Source organism: Drosophila gunungcola, unplaced genomic scaffold (assembly GCF_025200985.1).
Source record: "Drosophila gunungcola strain Sukarami unplaced genomic scaffold, Dgunungcola_SK_2 000018F, whole genome shotgun sequence".
NCBI classification, from domain to species: domain Eukaryota; kingdom Metazoa; phylum Arthropoda; class Insecta; order Diptera; family Drosophilidae; genus Drosophila; species Drosophila gunungcola.
The window spans coordinates 666,088-680,890 of record NW_026453200.1 but is presented as its reverse complement, the minus strand read 5'-3'; positions in this window follow the sequence as shown (position 1 = coordinate 680,890).

Sequence of the window (14,803 nt, the reverse complement as noted above, 5' to 3'; positions counted from 1 at the left end):
ATCTACATTAAAAAAAGGCTTCGGTGCTATCGAAACATAAATTCAGAAAACATAAAAAAAGAGCGCCGCTGCTATAAAGAGAGCAAAATGATTGCCAAAAAGACGTTCAATTGAAACAGCAGAGCCACCTAGCGGCTGGTAGCTGCATACTTAAGGACCCACTGTCAATTCAAAGATATGGCCTTACTCGTGTATGTACACTTAATAAATAAAAACAGCGGTCCGTTGATAATTTATTTTTCTCGTTTTTTGGGGGTTGGGATCGTAGGCTAAAATGTTACCGCTATAAGACGACAGCACCTTTAACAAGCCAAATACATATATGTTAAATAAGTTTGCAACAAGAGGGAACGCTACATCGAGACTGTTAGATTCCTGTTACTCAGCTGAGAAATTTCAAAATAAGTACTTCCCCAGAAAACAATCGGGTTTTAGCTGGCGCCATCTGCCGAACTGGATTCAAATATTGAGTACCAACTTTAATTTGAAGAACATGTTTCCGTCTTTTTCAACAATATATGTATTTCCTACGGAGGCGATCCCCTGGAAACTGGATTTGTTTGGGAGGAAATTTTTATCTGGCAACAATGGAACAGTATACACACATTAACAAGTTTCCACGTGCAAATTTCTCACAAAAATGAACTCTTTCCGCTGCTCTTAAGTGGGTATTCTGGTCTAGAAGCCTGGAGTTTAGGCCTTTTTTCAAGTAAGATATAAAGGGAATGAAAAACATTTTTAATATACAATTTCTTAAATGATTTTTATTGACATTTTAAGAATACAAAAAAAGTAAAAAAAACCAATATTAGCGGAGGTTCAGGCCGGTGGAGTGGGGTGCGTCCTGGTTGACATGATTTCAGCCCTTGTAGGGATCGGAAACGAAATCAAACGAATTTTAGCTTAGTAAAGATGCTGTCATCGGGTTGACTGCTTTCAAACAAAAACTTCAAAACAAAAAATGTTTTTAATCAGGTGTTTTGACCTTTTTAAAAATACTAAGACCGGCCACATAACTTCCCCGACACACTTGCTCGTGTGCCAATGCGATCCAGAATTGTTAAGGTTGTCCGTCCGTCAGAAATGATGTCATATTGACCTACCTTACTGATCTGGATCCTACCAAGTCATGTTCAAATCCTGGTTACATTACAAGTTTATTTCTTAGAAAAGTTTATAATACGGATTGCAAAAATAAAAAGAACTATTAATTTATAACATTTGGAGCAAACACTTTTTACAAAATTTAAATTGCAATTACCTGAAAATATGATAAAGGTTAATAGAAAAACTATTACTTAAAAACAAATACAATGGAAAAATAAATGTAGGAACTCATACTGATTTATTCCTTTTTCTTGTAATATAAAAAAATAATATCAAAAAATATTACTACTGTGAAGAAAATTATTATTTTGATCAACTGTGCTGAATATAAATATAAATATAATAGAACTGGAACAGGTGTTCCGATAAACTTTTATCCGGCGATGAGATATCGACGCTCTGGATCCCGGGCGATCTAGCCATGTCTGTCTGTCTGTCTGCCTGCATGAAACTTTCCCAAAAGTTGTCTTTCTATTGGAAGTAGTATATATGTAAGTCGGAACGAGCCGGATCGGACGACTATAGCATATAGCTCCCATAGGTACAATCGGAAAAATAAATGAAAAAAAATTATAAGTCTGCTGTATTTTATTTTAGAATAACGGTTTAAATTTCATCAAAATCGGACGACTATAACATGAAGCTCTCATAGAAATAATAAAATTAATAAACAAAACAATTTTTTTTAAATTTATCATTTTTATTTTATAAATTTTTTAAAATTCTTTTGGATTTATAAATAATTTTACAGTTCATAATTACGGTTTTAATTTAATTAATATCGGAAAACGATATCATATAGCTGCCATATCGAATAGTTGTGCTGCAAATCATCATAGCTTCAATGTTTTAACATACGATATAATGTTTTCAAGTATATTTAATTTTTGCTAAAGCTGCAAGGGTATATGAACTTCGGCTTGCCGAAGTATGCTTCTTTTCTTGTTTTGTTTTATCTTTGCATCGAAAGTTAAAAGTAAAATAATTTATTTCAAAAATGCTTAACATTGGCGTCATACGGGGTCCTGCAGGGTATGTGTTTATATGTTGTATGTTTTGCGTATGTATTTTAGTTCCCGTGTGAGAAGATATGAGGGATGTTGCATACTTTTGGGCTGCACTAGACTAAAACTGTCTCTCCTGCCAATTGACTTCAAACCTAAGGCCGCAATTTTCGAAAACTTAAGCAAAACAGCGCGAAACCAGCGGGTGAAATTAGTAGTTTATTGATCAAAAAGTTTATTTTTAAAGGAATCGAATCATTTCCCGAGGGTTTCCGAAAGTACTCGCAAATAGTACATCAAAATAAGCGGTGGCAAGAAAATAATGCCAAAAACGGACACATTACGACCGATTAGCCAATGGCTGGAATGTAAGGGCCAGCAGATAACTTAATAAATGATTATACCTGATATCCTTAACGCACATCAGTCCAGTAAAGGTGAGCTGGGGAGGAGTTCAGCAGTTAGCCGGACCCACCATCTGCAGGTTTAGGGAGGGGTGCATCAACAGGCAGTTAGCTCCATTAAAACCAACCCCATACCCAGTGAAACGCACACAAAGGAGCTGGAAGCAACATTTTTTATTCGTTTCTGTTTTTTCTATCGCGTTGTTTCCATTTTTGTTTCCATCCGCTTTTTCAGGGCTTTGGTAAACATTTTTTCTTCAGTTTTCGATTTTTTCGTAACGCGCGTTTCGACCATTAGCTACGCAGCTTAATTGAAGTACAAATCTGACCCGCAATTATCGTATAATCAACATGCCAAGTGAGGATAAATCTCTGATTGCCACCTGAAGTACCTTTAACTTTAAAGAACCTGTTAATAAATTTGTCAATTAATTAGTTCTTTTTAGAATGTAAGTAAGTAAGTATTAGTAAGTAAAACTACTGTTCTGCGGTTTGGCGATATCTATATCGGGTTTGCATTGGGTGACTTAGGCTAACATATCTTGATAATATTGTTTATTTATTTATTTATTCGCCAATGTTTACTGGCTAAATCTATATATATCTTAAAACTAAACAAAACAAAACAAGTTAAAAAATATTCAACTAAAGAACAACGCACTTCCTTAAACATTCGACATAGCTTAAGATATTTATTTAAAAAGAAACATTTTTAAGTTTCAGCTGAATTGATTAACTTTAAACAGGAAATGGGATTTGGCCTATTTGGTCCAAATCAACAATAAAGTGAGCATTCTGTTAAGTCGTCCTTGGGACTAAACGGCTAGAAATAGCAGCATCAAGTCAGTTCATTCTTACGAAGTACATTTTTTGAGGTGTAGGCGAAGTTAGGACTCCAATCGCAAACAGGAATTGAGTTAATTAAATTGTAAAAAGAATTTCCATCTTACTTCCTGCAAGACCGAGATAAGCCAGCTAAGTTTAAGCGCCACGATGTGCAGCTGACTGAGAAGAATGCATATTTGGCAGTAAGAATTACTCCGTACTTCGACGTGACGCGTGTATAAACTAGACGGAAATCTTTAAAACCGAAATTGAATAATCAGTACTTACGCAAAACGCACCGCACAGATGAGCCGAAAACCGCGGCCAATTATACGGAGTGCTGAAAAAACTCAAAACGACCGAATCGGAATCGTCAATGTGGTTTGCAGCGAGGTGGTAAAAAAACTTGGTCGACGGAAAAAATCTGCAACGTGCCGTAGAATGGAAAGTGGCTTGACTACAGGGTTCCCGTGACGGGTTTTTTTGCTCAAACATTTTCACACTTGCGATTTTGAATGGCAGCTGAAGCAACAGGAGAGCCCTCCTCCCATTCCCCCCACAATTTTTTTCGCTGTCCTTTCCGCCTTTCTTTTTTTTGGCCTCGTCCGGCCTCACCTTCCGACCGGACCCGGACCCGGACCCGGACTCCCTGCCTTCTGTCCTCTGTCTTCTCCAACTGTCGCACTCGCACTGGCACTCGCACTGGCACTCGCACCGGCGCTCGGCCTGGCCGCATGTTAATTAACACGAATTGTGGTACACTTGAGCCACTGGACAGGCCTGCGGTCGTGGGCTGGTGCGGCGGACAATATTTGCTCAACAACATAATGTGTTTGTTTAAATGGCTCGTAAATGGTGCTCGCTCCGTCCCAGGTCAGTGATTGACCAATGGGTGTGCAATAAAAAACTCTGAAAAGCACCAACAAACGTTTAAAAGTCGGAAAATCGCGGCAATTACTTCTCCTGACCCCTTGGGAACTGCGTGCGAAATTTGTCCACTGAGTTCCCTTTTCAACGCCGTTTTTTTAAGTGCCATTTTTTCCTCTTTTGGCATAGTATTTTCAAGGTAAATCGGATTAATATCACACGTCCATAAAATTACATTAATTGCTTTGCGACTTTAGAACTTTTTTAATCAACTTAAGTTGATGTGCTTACGATTGCGTTTATTTTTATTTCAATTTAAATGTTATCGATGGATTCCTATTTTAATTGCAGCCACGATCTATCGGAATTTCTTGAAAATAGTTATACCCATGTTCGTTGAAGAGTGAGTAACAGGTTGAAGGAAGCGTTTCCGACCATATTAAGTATACATATATATTCTTGATCAGGATCAATAGCCGAGTCGACCTAGCCATGTCCGTCTGTCCGTCTGAACGAACCTCGATATCTCGGTAACAATAAAGTATACTACACTTAGAAATTTCTTCTTAAAATCCAGTAAAATCTCCTTTGAATTTTCGCCAAAGGCGAGTCGCCATCATTTGAAGAAAATTTCTTTCTTAAATTAATGGTGATTCCTTTCTTCAAACAAGAAATGCAACTCTTAAACCAAGAAATAAAATTCCTCAAGTCTAGATATATTATTTCTTAAATCAAGAAAAAATATTTCTTAAATTTAGAAAAAATATTTCTTGAAACAAGAAAAAATATTTCTTAAAGCAAAAAATATATTTCTTAAAAATAAGATAATTTGTCAGAGTTCTGCCAGAAGACGCGTCGCGACACGAACAGTATTTTGTATGAAATTGCAGTCGGCGACATACACACACTGACAAGTTTCGACGTGCAAACTACTCACACAAATGAATGAAATGAAGAAGAAAATCCCGCTAGCTAACACACACTTAAACTAGGGAGGGAGAAGATGATAAAGATAAACAAACAAGATTTTTAAAAGTCACATTATTAGAACATTGGTATGCACAAATAATACCAAAACTTGAAAAAAACTCACATTTTTATTTGGTCGTCGGCGAGAATCGAACCCAGGCCTTCCGCGCGGGAGTTGGACATTGTAACACTAGGCTATGTTCGCACTTTAAGAATGAACGTCAAAAGTAAAGACTGTTTCGTCAGCTTGGACGAGGCATGTTAACAAAATCAAAACAATCATATATTTTCAGAGATGGTTTAGAATCTGATACTATATTATCAGAAATTGTTTATTTTAATGTATGTATTAACAATAAAAAGTTGTTATCATTTTAGATAATTTCCTTAAGTTTTTTGTCTGCCTTAACTTGGCTAAGCACATTAGGTCACGTGAGTGATTTCCCTAATTCATCAAATACAAAAAAAAAAGAGTCCCGATATGAGGGATTCGAACTCGTGCTGCTCAGATTGACTGCCCAGATTTCTGGTCAAGCAACTTAGCCGCTAAGCTACCATTATTCGGCCCAGTTCAAGGTTCTTTCTTGATCTCAAAGGCGATTTCTCTTATAAAAACCTAATGAATGACGTTGCTGAGCCGAACGCCCTTTTAGCTTTCGGCAAAGTCATCCGACTGACATCGTTGACTTCGTATTTTTCCGTGTATTTTCTTTTGAATTGCTTTTGTAAGTCAAAGGCTGGTTTTCTACTTTTGAAGGATATTGCTCTATGGAACTCAATGGCAAATTCACCTTTAAAAAAAACAAAATTAAGTCTTTTTCCTATTTTTAGGAAAGTTTTGTTCTTAAAAGCTTACAATCAGAAAGGATTTCCATTTTTTTTTCTTGAATCAAGAAATTTTTGTCATTGATTCAAAGACTAGCCGATTTAAAGGCGAGATTTCTAAATTTTGGGAATTTTTTTCTATGAGTGTAGAAGGAAACAAAAATCACATACACATATGGACTGCAGCAGCGTCACTTGCGGTAAATTGCTATTTCACAACTCGTGTTAAATCCCTCGTTTTACTTAACGCGTGTTAAATTATAATAAATTAGTACAATCACACTTGCTTAAATTAAATGAAAATTATTATATAAAGTATTATTTCTACATACATGTAAATAAAAATAATTATATATGTATTTAATTTTCATTTAATAAAATATTATTTACTTACTGTGCAATTATCGCTGTGCCTCCAACAACTTTAATTCGACCAATAGGTCGAACAACCGGTCATCTTCTGTGATCTCCATGGTTCCACTTCTTAACACTCAATCCATCAAAGGCAAAACTTTACCTCCCTTTACCTCCCAAAATTTTAAAGGGAACGACGAGGCCCGAAGTACACTTCGGTAACTTTCCGAACCATTTGAGAGAGAACTTATCTCCTAATTTTAATCTCTTTAAATTTTTTAAGTTTTAGTCTAATTTCATCTCGAGCCCAAGATCTTTTATTTTCGTGTCCAAGATCTTTTCTTCTCGATTAGCGAAATCGAGCGAACAAAAAGAACAATTTCTCCTCGATTTCAAAAAGGTTTCTTCTCGACTCTTTATTGAGAAGTAAAAATACTACATTTTGCTCCTGGTTTTTTCGTTCTCAAATTTTCTCGGTGTAGTTCCTAAGCCGCGCAAGTTTATTTTAAAACGCAGCCACGCCCACTCTAACGCCCACAAATGTACTGCCACTCTGAGACATGTTAAAACGCAGTTATCGGGCTTTGTGTGTGAGTTTCGGCCATACCTTTCGGATGACACAAACAAAATCACTCGGAAGTGAATTCGTTAACATTGGCGGATTTCCCTTTAACATAATCAAAGTTACCTTGCTTGCTAGCAAATTTTCTAGCGAAATTACTATTTTGGGGAATATAAAACAGCTGACTGCCGGTACTGCTCTTAACAAAAGCCTATGGTTTGCCTAAGTTTTCCAGGCAAATCTCTTATCCACATTTGGCCCGCTGCTGTGCCTAATCTTTGTGCATTATTGGTGCACACAATTGTTGTCTAAAATCAGTGAAAAAATCCTTAGTAGACAAAAATAACAAATTTTACTTATTCAAAGGCAGTGATGCAAACTGACCAGCAAAAGTGTTGAACAACTCGTGTGAATCAGCTGCTTGGCATCAGTGTTGCAAACTTTTTACATGTACTGTTCGGGACCAAAGTTCTTACCATGACCCTCGCTTTGTGTCTATCAAATCGTTCGGAAACTGAAACAGGGGCGGCGGATTTGCAAAACTCCATTAGGTAAGAATCGAAGGTATTCTGAGGTGCCCTCAAAAAATAATTTTTAAAAAGTCAAATAGGTTACTAATAACCAAATCTGTTATGCAACCATATTCTTAAAACATCAAAGAATAAGGTAAAAATATAATTTCCACTTTAAGTTATCGCAAAGTATTTTAAATGAATTAATTTCTTGCGGATTTGAATCCGTCAGCCAAATGCTTGGCGAAAAGTTCCCGTGAGATTTTTACGGGAGAATTAACAGAGAATTAACAGAGAATTAACAGAGCGAATTTAGGTTCCGTGTGAATCTTTCGGAAATGAAAACTGGAACAGGTCTGGGAACTTCGAATCCGTGTGAATCTTTCGTTTTTAGAAGTTATTGCAATTGTTTTGCTATGACGTCACTGCATGTCCGGTTTTGAACGGAGTTCGAACAGGAAGAGCAGCGGAGAGCAGCGGATTCGTTTGAGTAATTTCCACGGGGAAACTTGTCAATGTGTGTGTTTAACACACACATTATTTAAACTGTTTGTGTGTGCTCTGCCGCTCCTCTGCATAATATAAGGGGGGTGGGGTGCTGCTCTCTCTTTGCTCTCTTGTCAATGTAGTTCGGCAGATGGCGCCAGCAATAGCCCGATTGTTTTCTGGGTGAATATTTATTTTGAAATATGTTAGCTGCTGAGTATCGGGAATATAATAAACGGGGAACTCGACCAGAGCGTTCTCTCTGAACGGTTTTTTATACTGCCTCTTTATAATTTTCCAAATTAAAAAAAAATGCGCTTAAAATAAAAGAATTTTGTCTAAATAATCCGATTTGAAATTAGGAAAAATTCCCCCAAATTAAAAAGGAATTTTCTAAAAGGTTAATCATATAAACAATGTTATTAAAAATCCCCCTGAGTTCTTCCATTCAAATAACCTGAAATCCACGTTATTAGATTATTCAAAAACCCGAGATGATCTAATTTAAAAAAAAATAAGAGTATGGTTAACAAAATCAAAAGCCTTACTTAAATCTCTATATATTTAACATCTGTCTGCATTTTATTATTAAATCCTTTAACTATAATAGATGTCAATTCAAAAACAAACAAAACCATGTTGATATTAGTGATGAACACAAATGTTTCAAATGGGAAGTAAAAATGTAAAAAAATGCAGACAACTTAGAAATACCTTTACAATTTTGAACATACAACTTTCCTCTCTTTTTTTGAGTGGAATAATAAAAGAATATTTCCAGATAGTTGTAAAAACTGATGTTGAGGTAGACAGTTGAAGAATCGGTTTACAAATAGTTGAGGCACAAATTAGAAATACCTTTATAATTATGAACATCCGACTGCCCTCCTTTTTTTTGGGTGGAATAATAAAATAAACTTTCCAAATAGTTGAAAAAACGGATGGTGCGGTAGACAATTGAAACAGTTTATGAATCGGTTTGCAAATAGTTGAGGACCGTCCAGCCCTGGAGAGTATGTTGGCGTTAAAAATTAAATAAATTAATTAAAATATAAAAAAATACAATTTCCCCTGTTTAAATTGTAAGGGTAAACTGTATATAGACAAGAATCCCCACTACAGGTAGTTTGGAAGAACTTGGGATCGGGTTTCACTCGGAAGTGAATTTGATAACATTTTCGGATTTCTCTTAACATAGGAAAATTTCCCTTCTTTTGGTCCCTTTTGTTCCCAAACAAAATCAGCTGACTGGCAGCTGTCCCCTATTGACAAAAGCCTTTTATTGGCAAAACTTGGCTGCCTCAGGGCTAATTATATTTTGGCCCGCTGATGTCCCTCAGCAAACGGGATTAATGGTATACTAGTTTAGCGCATAAAATCGAAGGAACTGGCATTGGCGGCCACAAATAAAAATTTTAAAATTTTTGTATGCCGCATTTAGCCAGTGCTATAAAATGCTGGTTTCAGTGCTGTGAACTTTTCACAAGTAGTGTTGAGAACCAGAGCTGCCAAAGACGATGAATAAAGTCTCAACGCTTTGCAGAATTAGAACATTAAAATAGGCGGTAGTAAGAACCAAAACACTTTTAAGCACAAAAAAGCGTGCTAAAAATAAGTCTCAAGAAAATACTTGTTTTTTTTTCGTACCATGACAACCCTGCAGCCTCCACTTCAATTCGTTCGGAAACTAAAGCAGGGGCGGCGGATTTGCTAAAATGACGAAGTGTGGAATCGAATCGATTCTTAGTCGCAATCACAAAATAATTTGTAATAGGTCAAATATGTTCTTATAAACCAAATTTTGTGAAGCAATAATGTTCTTAAGCCATTAACGAATAAGGTAAAAATATCATATGCACTTTAACTTGTCGCAAAGTTTTATAAATCAATTAATTTCTGTGCTTGCGGAATTGAATACTCCGGAAGTTAACAGAGCATTAACAGAGGGAATTTCGATTCCGTGTGAATCTTTCGGAAGTGAAAACTGGACCTGGGCTGATAAATTTGCTTCGGATTATCTGAAAATACGGTTTTACACCGGTTCAATTACATAGAATAGCATTGACTGTTAAGGACATTAAAATCCGATCGAGCAGTCACATATTTTGAAAAACAAGATGTCTTGCCCGCCCTTTTGTACTTTTTGTAAGTGTTTGTTTTTAGGTTTTTTAGTCTTTGAAGCTCTTGAGTAAACCACATAGGATTGTTATGTCTTGGAGAAAGACTGTCAGGAACGTGCTCAAAACGCTTTAGATTAATTCTGTGGCACTTTCCATATCCATGCAATTGTATGAGTTTGCCCAGCTTCATTCGGAAATCAAGTTGTTTAGCTTATTAAAGTGGCATTTACGGAAGCATTTCGTTTTAGTTTCACAAACTAAATGGGAATAAGTATCAGGGCAGGGCAGGAAAATTGTCAATTCCATTGTGGGGTGGTATCACTCCTCTGGGACAACTTAGAGGGTCAATTCTAGATACAACGACTCCAGACGGATCCAAAACAAATACAAGATCTAATTGCTTATTTGAACAGTTGTTGTAATGATAGCTCTTGAAGGCCATCAACAATGTCATGATCCGACAAAGGCGTGCAAGCAGGTGAGTCAAAAGGAGATGACCAGGATATGTCTTGGAGATTAAAATCTCCCAAAACAACCAAATGATCTGATCCCTGTCAGAAAGTAGAGATAGCTATAGTCGTCCGATCCGGCTCGTTCCGACGAAACGGACGGACAGATGGACGGGCAGACGGACATGGCTAGATCGACTCTCCTAGTGATGCTGATCAAGAATATATATACTTTATGTATATATATATACGTTATAGGTAATTGTAATACCCTCTGCAAGGGTATAAAAAGTGAGAAAGGGCAGCTTTTTGAAAAAATTCCAAAAATGCCATTTTAACATTTGTATAACTATGAATTATTTATAACCGTACAAATTGCCATTTTTTTGCTGTTAAATAAACTTAGAATAACATTTTTAAAGCGATTCTATTAATCAAACAACGCGTTGTTAACCGTTGCAACAGTCTTAAATTTTGGGAAACAAGCTTGGCATACTTTTAGGCCGCACAGGTTATGTTATTACTAACAGTGGCTCTGTAAGGGCTGCTCTGTTAAGTTACTGGCAACAGCGCGGCGATAAAGATCATGTTTTGAAACACAAAAAAAGTACGACCGTAAAAGATAGATAGAAATAAAAGTCACAAACAAAAAATAAAGCTAACTTTGGCAAACTATTATATTATATTATTCATATCATATCTTCTAAAATATTAGCTCAATTTTGAAAATTTGTGTCTACCGATATCTATTGATATCGACCAAAACACACACAGAGCCCAACACCTACGGTCTGCATGTCTCAGAGCGACGTGACAGACGTGATAAGTGTTTGGCGATTTGCGGGCGTTAGTGTGGGCGTGGCGTTTTGAAATATACGTGCGCTGCGTAGGAAGAACTAGAATGTGCAAGCCAAATCCCAAATCTCTGGCTTTATTCAACCTGCTACATCATTTTTAACGAATACAATATACCCTTTTACTCTACGAGTAAAGAGTATAATTATTAAAATCGGACTAGTTCTTCTACAAAAAGACTTACTCGTCAGAAAAAAACACAACTTTCGCGTTTAAAGGTAAACTACGGTGCATAACTCGTTGGAAATATGACGGTTACCAGGAACATTCGAACAATTATTATTTTGACTTAATCCGACAGAGCGAGAATATTATTTTTTTAGGCAAGTATTTCAATGAATTTTTTTATGGTGTCAGTTTTAGCCACATTAACCAACTTTGTCGACCTTTGTCTTTATAACATGTATTAAAGAACGTTCTATTGTAGTAAAATAAGAAATAAATGAATAAGAAAATAAGAACTAAATTAATAATCATGAAAACAGGCAAAAAAAAAACTATTATACAATAAATTTTGTCATTTGTCATTGTCAGAATCAGGGAGTCCAACTGCACCAGAAAATCAAGGTTTGATTTCTGCAGGACTTTGCCGATTCAAATTTGTAAACCTGTGTATTGATAGTCAAGAAGTCACATCTTTGAAACTTCTGCAATACAGAAAGAAGATGGAAATGGGATCTTATGGTTTTTATGTAAATTGTTTTATATTTCCTTGGAATTTGGCGTCCAAACAATTTTTTAGCTTAAAAAGGAGCCTTTTTCGATATAAATGATTGCAGAAAAATGTTGGGCAATACATTTGGATATATCATTCCAAAGAAGTTGGACAATAAATTCCGCTATAACGTCTCCAAAATAAATGCTAAACAACCAAAAGTCCAATGATATCAAATCTATCAGAAACATAGGATCTTAAGGATTGCCCATCAGGGCTAAGAGTTATGTTTTTGATAAGGGGTTGAAGTAGCTGTGCAAAAGAAAGCGGAGAAGGACCAGTTGACCACCACCGAAGGGAACTCACGGTCCTAATACAAGACAACTCTCAAGTGATAAGCTAATTTTGTACCTAGAGAAAAGCCCAACTGGTTTTTGTGTTTCCACTGCTGGGAAAGCAAACCAGTTTTCGGACATTGCCAGCTGGACTTGCCAAATTGCAGAATAAAATCTCATTGCTCATATATCAGAATAGAAATCGCAGCCGGCTTTGTAAGGTCGCACATATTTCCAAAACTTGCTGCCCCTTTTTCTGTGTTTTCAACCCTTTCTCTTTATATTTAAAGCGCGAGCATTTTATAGATTTTATGGACTATTTTCGGACGTTTCAGCTTATTAGCATATTTTTTGTGAAGCACGAAACTGGACACCAGCTTGATCCGTTCCTGTTTTCGGGTGACATCTGCATCTGTCTGCTCCGCACTCACATTTATTTAGTAAATAATAAATGTCGAGTCCGACTAAAAATATTATGCTTACGAAAATAGTCTATGTTGTTTTTTGCTAAAACGTATATGATTAAATGTTTTAAGACATTTAAATCTTTTTGGCATCCGGCTTTTTACGCTAGTTAAGTATATAGTTTTTGACTTTACTAAATATATGTATATATATATATATATATCCATCGCTAGCTGGGGTTTGATAAGCAGATTTTAGTAATTGTCACGTTCGCAACATTTTTTGGTGCCTACATTTTTAGCGGTGGAGATATATTTTTGGCTCAAAAAGGGCTGTTATAAAAACGATCAAAGCATATGTCCAATTATATACTATACTACAGTGGGCAAAAAGTAAAGCTAATTTTCCATTTTACGCTCAGGGGGCCTAATATTTTGGGATAGTTCTTTTTTCTTGAGTTGGCAGGACTGTTATGACATCCAAGTCAAATTTCATGTCAATGTCATTATCCGTAATATATTTTCGCTTGGGTTTACCAATCGACCAAGAGTGCAGTTTTCGATTTGTACAATGTCTATTTTAAATCTCAATAACGTTTTTTCCACCACTCAACTTTTAAATTCGGTGCCCAACATAACTTCAAAACTACTGCACCGTTTTGAACATTAGCTTCGAGAAATACTTGTTATATGCAATTGAAAGTCAACGAAGTATTTTGTATTGCCATTTTGAATTGATTTTTGTTTAACAAATTTTCTGTCAGTTCTATGGCAGCTTTATTGAAGATATATGAGTATCGTAAATGACACGCAACTTGAGAGATCTCCCTTTTTCTATGTATTTCCTATGTTTTTTGACCCTTTTTCGTAACCCTGTAACCCAAAAAAACACGAACCGTTTGGATAATTTAATTTAGAAGCGTCCCTTTGCTGGGGAAAGACTCTTAAGATAGAGTCATTTTGCAAAATATCGACACCTATCATTATTTTTCGTATAAAGTGAAGACACATATCGACGTGTTTGGAGTGCCCCTGAAAAACGGGTGTTTCAGCTGAAGCCTGCACACTTAGACTGTCTCCGTTCAAGATAATTTCAGGATCTGGCGCACCGCATCCAATTTCGCTAGCCAATCACCTTAGATAGAGAGCCTCCTTCGTCGTCGAAGTCAATTCCCTATACTCAGATCCGGAGCTACTTACAGAAACGCAATCTTGGCGCTCAGACTGCCAGGATACTGGCAACCTGCCAAAAGAAAAACGTAGCTGGTGTAGGATGTACAAGTTCTACAAGATCCGTCCCAATCGGCATCTGCATCTGCATCTGCATCTGCATATCCGTGTAGCCACTGTCCGCAGCGCCGATGGTTCAAGTTAAGATCCGTCGTAACTCTCGAACACCTCTTCTGAAAGCAGTTGAGCAAGGAGCATTGACATACTCACACATTTCGTCGTCGCCTGCCATCCGAAAGCCCAGCACTTCTTTGTACAGAAACTCCTTTATAGCAAGTCCAGTGACAAATAGTGAAGAAAAAACCCTAGAAAATGTATATTGCTCTATTAAAACGAATATAAACTGATGCATTCGTTGTGAAGACAATATTATAGCAATTTATTTAATTGCACTTATATTGCCAGTAAAGTCTAATCTTTAGATTCTAAAATGTGGGCTGTCACTTCCAATCCACTCTGGCCGCTTTTCATGAGGTCCCAAGTTGCGGCAAGACTTCTAATACAAAAGATTAATACAATTTTCTCATCTGTTGAGAACGATTTAGTGCGTTGTTGCATATCGATGCCAGTCGACAGCTCATGAAATTATTATCTTTAGCAGTATTTACCTTTGTTAGCCTGAGTACCGCTGTCCAAGGACCTATACAAAAATTTGTTGCTTAAGAAATAATTCATTCGTTCAAGCTCAACAAGTTTTTTTTAGATATTTAATATGTAGGTTTTTTTATTATTAACTGGGTGCTAAAACCATTTATTTCAGATGTATCGATTAAGAATATAAACTTTTTCTCTGCGTGGAAAGCATCTGTACATGCAAACAATACCTCCTGGAACGGACAA